The sequence below is a fragment of the Arachis hypogaea genome, chromosome 2, assembly GCF_003086295.3.
Source record: "Arachis hypogaea cultivar Tifrunner chromosome 2, arahy.Tifrunner.gnm2.J5K5, whole genome shotgun sequence".
Lineage (NCBI taxonomy): Eukaryota > Viridiplantae > Streptophyta > Magnoliopsida > Fabales > Fabaceae > Arachis > Arachis hypogaea.
In genome coordinates, this window is record NC_092037.1 from 36,928,111 (window position 1) to 36,939,323 (window position 11,213).

At 39.5% G+C, this 11,213-nt stretch overlaps 1 non-coding gene across 1 annotated transcript; it reads left to right on the forward strand.

The window, feature by feature from the left end:
* The first annotated feature begins 3,030 nt into the window (after positions 1-3,030).
* LOC112763309 (small nucleolar RNA R71) lies at positions 3,031-3,138 on the forward strand. Its single transcript, XR_003182855.1, has one exon. It is a non-coding gene; the product is annotated as a small nucleolar RNA R71 (small nucleolar RNA).
* Positions 3,139-11,213: the final 8,075 nt, after the last annotated feature.

Consider the following 11,213-nt stretch of genomic DNA (forward strand, 5'->3'; position numbering starts at 1 on the left):
GTCCAACCTTTGATCAAAGTTGACCCTTCTAGTGTAAGGATGTTCATCTCCTTGCATCATGGGCAAGTTGAATGCCAACCTTACATTTTCCGGACTAAAATCCAAGTATTTCCCCCGAACCATAGTAAGCCAATTCTTTGGATCCGGGTTCACACTTTGATCATGGTTCTTGGTGATCCATGCATTGGCATAGAACTCTTGAACCATTAAGATTCCGACTTGTTGAATGGGGTTGGTAAGAACTTCCCAACCTCTTCTTCGGATCTCATGTCGGATCTCCGGATATTCACTCTTTTTGAGTTTGAAAGGGACCTCAGGGATCACCTTCTTCAAGGCCACAACTTTATAGAAGTGGTCTTGATGCACCCTTGAGATGAATCTCTCCATCTCCCATGACTCGGAGGTAGAATCTTTTGCCTTCTCTTTCCTCTTTCTAGAGGTTTCTCCGGCCTTGGATGCCATAAATGGTTATGGAAAAACAAAAAGCAATGCTTTTACCACACCAAACTTAAAAGGTTTGCTCGTCCTCGAGGAAAAGAAGAAAGAAGAGAGTAGAAGAAGAAGAAAAAGAGGAGATGGATATGGCCTTGTGGTTCGGCCAAAAGGGGGAGAAGTAGTGTTTAGGTTGTGTGAAAATGAAGGAGTGAAGATGGGTTTATATAGGAGTGGGGAGAGGGTAGGGTTCGGTCATGTATGGGTGGGTTTGGGTGGGAAAGTGGTTTGAATTTGAATGGTGAGGTAGGTGAGGTTTTATGAAGGATAGATGTGAGTGCTGAAGAGAAAGATGGGATTTGATAGGTGAAGGGTTTTTGGGGAAGAGGTGTTGAGGTGATTCGTGAATGGGTGAAGAAGAGAGAGAGTGGTGGGGTAGGTGGGGATCCTGTGGGGTCCACAGATCCTGAGGTGTCAAGGAAAAGTCATCCCTGCACCAAGTGGCGAGCACAATTGCTCTTTGTGCCAATTCTGGCGTTAAACGCCGGGCTGGTGCCCATGTCTGGCATTTAACGCAAAGTTCTTGCCCTTTACTGGCGTTTAACGCCAGTCTGGTGCCCCTTTCTGGCGTTAAACGCCCAGAATGGTGCCAGACTGGGCGTTAAACGCCCATCTGCTAGCCTTACTGGCGTTTAAACTCCAGCAGATTCTTCCTCCAGGGTGTGCTGTTTTTCTTTCTGTTTTTCATTTTGTTTTTGCTTTTTCAATTGATTTTGTGACTTCTCATGATCATCAACCTACAAAAAACATAAAATAACAAAGGAAAAATAGATAAAATATAACATTGGGTTGCCTCCCAACAAGCGCTTCTTTAATGTCAGTAGCTTGACAGAGGGCTCTCATGGAGCCTCACAGATGCTCAGAGCAATGTTGGAACCTCCCAACACCAAACTTAGAGTTTGAATGTGGGGGTTCAACACCAAACTTAGAAGTTGGTTGTGGCCTTCCAACACCAAACTTAGAGTTTGACTGTGGGGGCTCTGTTTGGCTCTGTTTTGAGAGAAGCTCTTCATGCTTCCTCTCCATGGTGACAGAGGGATATCCTTGAGCCTCAAACACAAAGGATTCTTCATTCACTTGAATGATCAATTCTCCTCTATCAACATCAATCACAGCCTTTGCTGTGGCTAGGAAGGGTCTGCCAAGGATGATGGATTCATCCATGCACTTTCCAGTCTCTAGGACTATGAAATCAGCAGGGATGTAATGGTCTTCAACTTTTACCAGAACATCCTCTACAAGTCCATAAGCTTGTTTTCTTGAGTTGTCTACCATCTCTAGTGAGATTTTTGCAGCTTGCACCTCAAAGATCCCTAGCTTCTCCATTACAGAGAGAAGCATGAGGTTTACACTTGACCCTAAGTCACACAAGGCCTTTTTGAAGGTCATGGTGCCTATGGTACAAGGTATTGAAAACTTCCCAGGATCCTGTCTCTTTTGAGGTAATTTCTGCCTAGACAAGTCATCCAGTTCTTTGGTGAGCAAAGGGGGTTCATCCTCCCAAGTCTCATTTCCAAATAACTTGTCATTTAGCTTCATGATTGCTCCAAGGTATTTAGCAACTTGCTCTTCAGTGACATACTCATCCTCTTCAGAGGAAGAATACTCATCAGAGCTCATGAATGGCAGAAGTAAGTCCAATGGAATCTCTATGGTCTCATTTTGAACCTCAGATTCCCATGGTTCCTCATTGAGGAACTCATTGGAGGCCAGTGGACGTCCATGGAGCTCTTTCTCAGTGGCGTTCACTGCCTCTTCCTCCTCTCCAAATTCGGCCATGTTGATGGCCTTGCACTCTCCTTTTGGATTTTCTTCTGTATTGCTTGGAAGAGTACTAGGAGGGAGTTCAGTAATTTTCTTACTCAGCTGACCCACTTGTGCCTCCAAATTTCTAATGGAGGACCTTGTTTCAGTCATGAAACTTTGAGTGGTTTTGATCAGATCAGAGACCATGGTTGCTAAGTCAGAGGTGTTTTGCTTAGAACTTTCTGTCTGTTGCTGAGAAGATGATGGAAAAGGCTTGCCATTGCTAAACCTGTTTCTTCCACCATTATTATTATTGAAACTTTGTTGAGGTCTCTGTTGATCCTTCCATGAAAGATTTGGATGATTTCTCCATGAAGGATTGTAGGTGTTTCCATAGGGTTCTCCCATGTAATTCACCTCTTCCATTGAAGGGTTCTCAGGATCATAGGCTTCTTCTTCAGATGAAGCTTCCTTAGTACTACCTGGTGCATTTTGCATTCCAGACAGACTTTGAGAAATCATATTGACCTGTTGAGTCAATATTTTGTTCTGAGCCAATATGGCATTCAGAGTATCAATCTCAAGAACTCCTTTCTTCTGATTAGTCCCAGTGTTCACAGGATTTCTTTCAGAGGTGTACATGAATTGGGTATTTGCAACCATTTCAATTAGTTCTTGAGCTTCTGTAGGCGTCTTCTTCAGATGAAGAGATCCTCCAGCAGAGCTATCCAAAGACATCTTGGATAGTTCAGACAGACCATCATAGAAAATACCTATGATGCTCCATTCAGAAAGCATATCAGAGGGACACTTTCTGATTAATTGTTTGTATCTTTCCCAAGCTTCATAGAGGGATTCTCCTTCCTTCTGTCTGAAGGTTTGGACTTCCACTCTAAGCTTACTCAATTTTTGAGGTGGAAAGAACTTTGCCAGGAAGGCATTGACTAGCTTTTCCCAAGAGTTCAGGCTTTCTTTAGGTTGTGAGTCCAACCATGTCCTAGCTCTGTCTCTTACAGCAAAAGGGAATAGCATAAGTCTGTAGACCTCAGGGTCAACCCCATTAGTCTTGACAGTGTCACAGATTTGCAAGAACTCAGCTAAGAACTGATGAGGATCTTCCAATGGAAGTCCATGGAACTTGCAATTCTGTTGCATTAGAGAAACTAATTGAGGCTTAAGCTCAAAATTGTTTGCTCCAATGGCAGGGATAGAGATGCTTCTCCCATAGAAGTTGGGAGTAGGTGCAGTAAAGTCACCCAGCACCTTCCTTGCATTGTTGGCATTGTTGTTGTTTTCGGCTGCCATGAGTTCTTCTTCTTTGAAGATTTCTGTTAGGTCCTCTACAGAGAATTGTGCCTTAGCTTCCCTTAGCTTTCGCTTCAAGGTCCTTTCAGGTTCAGGATCAGCCTCAACAAGAATGCTTTTGTCTTTGCTTCTGCTCATATGAAAGAGAAGAGAGCAAGAAAATATGAAATCCTCTATGTCACAGTATAGAGATTCCTTGAGGTGTCAGAGGAAAAGAAAAATGGAAGGCAGAAGTAGAAGAATTCGAATTATCAAGAGAGATAGGGTTCGAATTGTTCATTGAGGAATAGTGTTAGTCCATAAATAGAAGGATGTGAGAAGAGGGAAAGTAATTTTCGAAAATTAAGTAAAAGATTTTGAAAACATTTTGAAAAACACTAATTGATTTTCGAAAACCAAGAGTGGAAAAGAGATCAAGTGATTTTTGAAAAAGATTTTTGAAATTAGAAATCAAAAAGATTTGATTGAAAACTATTTTGAAAAAGATGTGATTAAAAAGATATGATTGGTTTTAAAAAGATGTGATTGAGAAGATATGATTTGAAAAACATTTTAAAAAGATTTGATTTTAAAAAAAATAATGACTTGGCTATCAGGAAAAGATATGATTCAAACATTAAACCTTTCTCAACAGAAAAGGCAACATACTTGAAATGTTGAATCAAATCATTAATTGATAGCAAGTATTTTTGAAAATAGAAAGAAATTGATTTTGAAAAAGATTTGATTGAAAAGATTTGATTTGAAAAAGATTTGATTTTGAAAAATTTTGAAAACTTAAAAAAAATCTGAATTAAAAACAGAATCTTCCCTCTTGTGCCATCTTGGCGTTAAACGCCCAGAATGGTGCACATTCTGGCGTTTAACGCCCAAACTACTACCCTTTTGGGGGTTAAACGCCCAGCCAGGCACCCTAGCTGGCGTTTAAACGCCAGTTTGCCTTCTTCACTGGGCGTTTTGAACGCCCAGTTCTTTCTGTGTAATTCCTCTGCAGTATGTTTTGAATCTTCAATTCTCTGTATTATTGACTTGAAAAGACACAAATTAAAAATATTTTTGGATTTTTAATAATGAGGAATAATCAAAATGCAACTAAAATCAAATAACAATGCATGCAAGACACCAAACTTAGCAGTTTGTATACTACTGACACTAACAAAATAAGAATACATATGAGACACACAAAACACTCAAGTCAAGAGAATTTTAAAAATCAGAGCAATATAACCATCAAGAACAACTTGAAGATTAATGAAGACACATGCATAAATGCAAAAAGAACAAGCAATTGACACCAAACTTAAAAAGAGACTCTAGACTCAACAAGAAATATAAAATATTTTTGGTTTTTATGATTTTGTAAATTTTTTTTTTTTTGAATTTTTCGAAAATTAAGTGGGAAAGAAAATAAAGGTATCAAAATTCTTGATGAGAATTCCAGGAATCATGCAATGTTTAGTCTAAGACTCCGGTCCAGGAATTAGACATGGCTTCACAGCCAGCCAAGCTTTCAAAGAAAGCTTCGGTCCAAAACACTAGACATGGCCAATGGCCAGCCAAGCCTTAGCAGATCACTGCTCCAACAGCAAGATTGATAGAAATCAACATGCTCTTGTGATGATAAGATGAAACCTTGGTCCAATAAAATTAGACATGGCTTCACAGCCAGCCAGATTTCAACAGATCATCTTGAAACCCTAGAATTCATTCTTAAGAATTCTGAAGAAAAAATACCTAATCTAAGCAACAAGATGAACCTTCAGTTGTCAAAACTCAACAATCCCCGGCAACGGCGCCAAAAACTTGGTTGACGAAATTGTGATCACTACAACTTCGCCCAACTAACCAGCAAGTGTACTGGGTCGTCCAAGTAATAAACCTTACGCGAGTAAGGGTCGATCCCACAGAGATTGTTGGTATGAAGCAAGCTATGGTCACCTTGTAAATCTTAGTCAGGCAAACTCAAATGGTTATGAATGATGAATAAAACATAAAGATAAAGATAGAGATACTTATGTAATTCATTGGCAGGAATTTCAGATAAGCGTATGAAGATGCTTGGTCCCTTCCGTCTCTCTCTGCTTTCCTACTATCTTCATCCAATCCTTCTTACTCCTTTCCATGGCAAGCTTATGCAAGGGTTTCACCGTTGTCAGTGGCTACCTCCCATCCTCTCAGTGGAAATGTTCAACGCACCCTGTCACGGCACGGCTATCCATCTGTCGGTTCTCAATCAGGCTGGAATAGAATCCAGTGATTCTTTTGCGTCTGTCACTAACGCCCCGCCCTCAGGAGTTTGAAGCACGTCACAGTCATTCAATCATTGAATCCTACTCAGAATACCACAGACAAGGTTTAGACCTTCCGGATTCTCTTGAATGACGCTATCAGTTCTAGCCTATACCGCGAAGACTCTGATCTCACAGAATGGCTGGCTCGGTTGTCAGGTGAGCGCTCGGTTGTCAGGCGATCAACCATGCATCGTGTATCAGGAATCCAAGAGATATCCACCCAATCTAAGGTAGAACGGAGGTGGTTGTCAGGCACACGTTCATAGGTGAGAATGATGATGAGTGTCACGGATCATCACATTCATCAAGTTGAAGAACAAGTGATATCTTGGAACAAGAACAAGCGGAATTGAATAGAAGAACAATAGTAATTGCGTTAATACTCGAGGTACAGCAGAGCTCAACACCTTAATCTATGGTGTGTAGAAACTCCACCGTTGAAAATACATAAGAACAAGGTCTAGGCATGGCGGAATGGCCAGCCTCCCAATGATCAAAAGATCTAAAGAACAAAAGATTCCAAAGATCAGAAGATGAAAATACAATAGTAAAAGGTCCTATATATAGAGAACTAGTAGCCTAGGGTTTACAGAAATGAGTAAATGAAATAAAAATCCACTTCCGGGCCCACTTGGTGTGTGCTTGGGCTGAGCATTGAAGAATTTTCGTGTAGAGACTCTTCTTGGAGTTAAACGCCAGCTTTTATGCCAGTTTGGGCGTTTAACTCCCATCCTTGTGCCAGTTCCGGCGTTTAACGCTGGGAATTCTGAGGGTGACTTTGAACGCCGGTTTGGACCATCAATTCTTGGGCAAAGTATGGACTATTATATATTGCTGGAAAGCCCAGGATGTCTACTTTCCAACGCTGTTTAGATCGCGCCAATTGGGTTTCTGTAGCTCCAGAAAATCCACTTTGAGTGCAGGGAAGTCAGAATCCAACAGCATCTGCAGTCCTTTTTAGTCTCTGAATCAGATTTTTGCTCAGGTCCCTCAATTTCAGCCAAAAAATACCTGAAATCACAGAAAAACACACAAACTTATAGTAAAGTCCAGAAAAGTTATTTTTAACTAAAAACTAATAAAAATATACTAAAAACTAACTCAAACATACTAAAAACATACTAAAAACAATGCCAAAAAGCGTACAAATTATCCGCTCATCAGGGCCGTATGTGATTACTAGTGTATCACCTTACGGGCACATAGAACTTCAAGGTAAAGATCCTGACAACAGGTTCACTGTCAATGGACAGAGGGTTAAGCGTAACCTTGAAAGAGATTTTGAGCCAGGAGGCTCAACACTGCTACTAAGTTAAGTACAGTGAAGTCCAGCTAAAGACATTAAAGAAACGCTTGTTGGGAGGTAACCCAATTATTGATAATATATTATTTTCTAAATTTTCTAAATTATTTCTGTTTTAATTAATTTTCCTTATAACTAGTTTCTGATTAGTTTACTTTTTACTTAGTTTACTTTTTAATGCAGAACAGAAAATAGAACACCCTGGAGGCAGACAGCCTGGTGTTGAACGCCAGCTAGGGTGCCTGGCTGGGCGTTCAATGCTCAGCAAGTAGGGACAGCAGTGTTAAACACCAGAATGCATCTATTCTGGGTGTTTAATGCCAGCAAGACAAGCAAGGGAGGTAATTTCTAAAACCTTATCTTTCTTTTAAGATTGAATTCAAAAATCCCTCCCCCTCCCTTTATATATTCGTGCTCCCCTCCCACTTATTCACCACCTTTCAATTCGAATTCTCTTCTTCTATTCTCCCTTCCTTCACTTTCTTCTTCTTCATTTCTTACCTTTTTCTCGATGATGAGCAAACCTTTTAAGTTTGGTGTGGAAGGAGCCCTTTTCTTTCATTAAGATTTGAATCTCATGGCTCTAAGAAGTGGCAAGACCACTCCAAGAAACAAGAAGGATGATGACCCAACAGTTATTTTCAAACCTGTTAAATTCTACACCAAGCAACATGAAGAACATTATCATAAGATAATGAGTAAAAGGCCAGTAATCCTTGAGGTTAGATTTGAATTAGGAGAAGAAGAATACCCGGAGATCCAAGAGCAAATTCGAAAGAGAGGTTAGGAAATTCTAGCCAATTTTGAGGTCACTGTTGGATACAACATGATCCATGAATTCTATGCAAATCTGCGGATGACAGATAAGCAAAAGAAGGATGGAACAATATTCCATACTTTTTGCACTATGGTCAGGGGAAAGATCATCTATTTTCATCTGGATAGGGTGAGAGAGATCTTTAAATTACCCTTACAAAGGGATGACCCTGATTCTTACAATAGAAGGGTGGTAGCCAACCCAAAGCTGGATCAAGTCCTAGAGGACATCTGCCTGCCTAGAACTCAATGGATTGAGGATGCAAAAGGCAAGCCAAACCAGCTGAAAAGAATGAACTTCAAGCCAATTGCTAGAGGATAGCTAGACTTCATTGGGAATTCTATACTCCCTACTAGCAACTGCTCTGAAGTCACTATTCAGAGAGCTGTGATGATTCACTATATCATGATGGAGAATGAGGTAAAAGTTCACCAAATAATCCCCCGTGAGATGTACAAGTTGGAAAACAGAATGTCCACTCATGCCATGCTGGCCTATCCAAATCTTATCTTTCGCCTATGCCAACAGGCTAAAATTCTGCTTCATGTAGACACATTTATTCCAGTGGAAAGCCCAATCACTAAGCAAGTGATAGAAAGCTCCAAGATACCAGAAGATCAGCCCAAAAGGAAGGCACTTGAGCCTCCCCAAGAGATCCCTCCAATTGAGTATTGGGATCAGCTGAAGGCATCTGTGATGCACCTACAAACCACCTTGGATCAACTAAGAGAGGAGAAGAAAGATCAGACTAGCATGATCTGCAGACTGGTCAAAGAGCAAGTGAGATAGAGGAGTTGAAGCGCCAGAAGCTCTCTCCTGAAGAGCCCAGTGCCCCTCAAGCTTGAGGTTGTTGAGTTTCAACCCAGTAACTATTCTAATTCTTGTTTTTCATATTTCTGTTATTCTAATTCCTATATTCCATATTTTGGCTTACATGATTACTAGTAGTATTTAAGTTTTTATTTTTATTTTTATTTTCCTGTCTTTTAATTTAAGAATTGCATAAGCATTTTTATTTTCCAAATAGCTATAAAATATTTCTCTTATCATCATTAAACATGAATAAAATAGTGAATTTTTTTTAGAAGAATTAGAGATACATGAATTTCAAGTTCTATAATAAGAAAAGTCAATTATTTTGATGTGGTGGCAATGCTTATTTTCTGAATGTATGAATGAACAGTGTATATTTAAAATTGAAGTTTATGAATGTTAGCTCTTAAAGGAACAAGGAAAAGGAGAAGTATTATTTGTAATCTGAAAAATCCAAAAATTGATTCTTGAAGCAAGAAAAAGCAGTAAAATGAAAAAGAAAAAGCATGTTGCAATAAAAGAAAAATGCATGCAGAAAAAAATTGCGAAAAAATAGATAGAAAAAGTAAGTAGAAGAAACCAATAGCTCTTTAAACCAAAAGGCAAGAGCAAGGATCTAAAGATCCAAAGAGTGTGCTTAAGAACTCTGAACACCTTTATTTGGGGATTCCAGCAATGTTGAATCACAATCCGAAAGGGTTCACCCAGTTAAGTGTCTGTGGCATTTATGTATCCGGTGGTAATACTGGAAAACAAAGACTCTAAAAGCTGTGTTCAAGAATAAAAAATAACTAAACTAGGAGAGTCAATAGTATCATCTGGATTCTAAGTTCCTAAAGATGCCAACCATTCTGAGTTTCAATGGATATTGAGATGCCAAAACTATTTAGAAGCAAAAAGCTACTAAGTCCCGCTCATCTAATTGAAACTGAGCTTCATTGAAAACTCTAAGATTTATTGTATCTTACTCTTCTTTTTATCCTATTTTGGTTTTAGTTGCTTGAGGACAAGCAACAGTTTAAGTTTGGCGTTGTGATGAGCGGATATTTTATACGCTTTTTGGCATCATTTTCATATATTTTTTAGTATGTTTTGTTTAAGTTATATAAAGTTTTTATAGGTTTTAGTGCAAAACTCATATTTTTATATTCTACTTCGAGTTTGTGTATTTTTGTGCAATTTCAGGTATTTTTTGGTTGAAATAGAAGAGCTGGAGCAAAAGTCTGATTCAGAGGCAGAGAAAGCACTGCAGATGCTATCCGGATCTAACCTCCTTGCACTCGAAAGCGCTTTTCTGGAGTTACGAAAATCTAACTGGAGCATTCTCAATGGCTTTGGAAAGCTAACATTCAGGGCTTTCCAGAAATATATAATAGTCGATACTTTACTTCAGAATTGAAGGCCCAAAACTGGCATTCAACGCCAGTTTCTTGCCCTATTCTGGCGTCCAACGCCCAAGGGAGAAGACACCAACGTCCAACACCCATAAAGGACCCCCTAGCCAGCGTTCAATGCCCTAGAGGCCTCCTAGCATGTGGATCTCAATCAAGCTCAGTCCAAACACTCACCAAGTGGGCCCCGAAAGTGGATTTTAGCACTAAAAGACTGTTTTACCCTTTTTTTATGTAATCCTTAGTCAGTAGATTAGTATATATGGAACAAGGGTCACCCTTGTTCAGAACTTTTTGACACTTTACACATTTATCATTATATTCTCTATCAGTACGAGTGTCTAAACCTTCTAGGTTGAGGGGAGGAGCTCTGCTGAGTTTTATGGATTAATAAAGTGCTACTGTTCTAATTCAATTCGCATTTGATTCTCTATTCTAAGATGGATCTTCGTTTTTCATCAATATGAATGCGTTGAACTGGCACAAGGTTATCTCATTCTACATGGGTTCAGAGTAAGTCTTTCATCGGACAATGATGAATCACTAGCTTGATCATACATCTCTTAGACGGCTAATCCACGACTTCGTTGGGGACTTCTCGAAACACCAGTTCAGCCGAAGTATGGGGAGATTAGAGTCTTTGTAGTAGAGGCTAGAACCAAAGGTGCAACATCCTCTAATTCGGAAGATTTAACCTTGTCTGTGGCATTTTGAGTAGGATCATCAAGGAGAATGAACTGCGGGAGCTTCACCTTCAATTAGACTGGATCCGCACTAACCCTGGGGTTCAGATCTGGAGAAGTATTAGCGATCTCTTAAAAAAGACGTTAATCACATACAGCCTGCCATAGAAGAAATCATCCATATTTGAAGAAGACAGTAGGACCGAAATTAATCCAGAAGAATAAAGCATCTCCAAGCCTTAACCATCTTCTTATCACTGGTTATAATCAAACATAGTAATTCCATCTTATTCCAATTTTATGCGTTTAAATAATCAATCAACTTTTCTATCCGCCTGACTAAGATCCACAAGATAACCGTAGCTTGCTTTA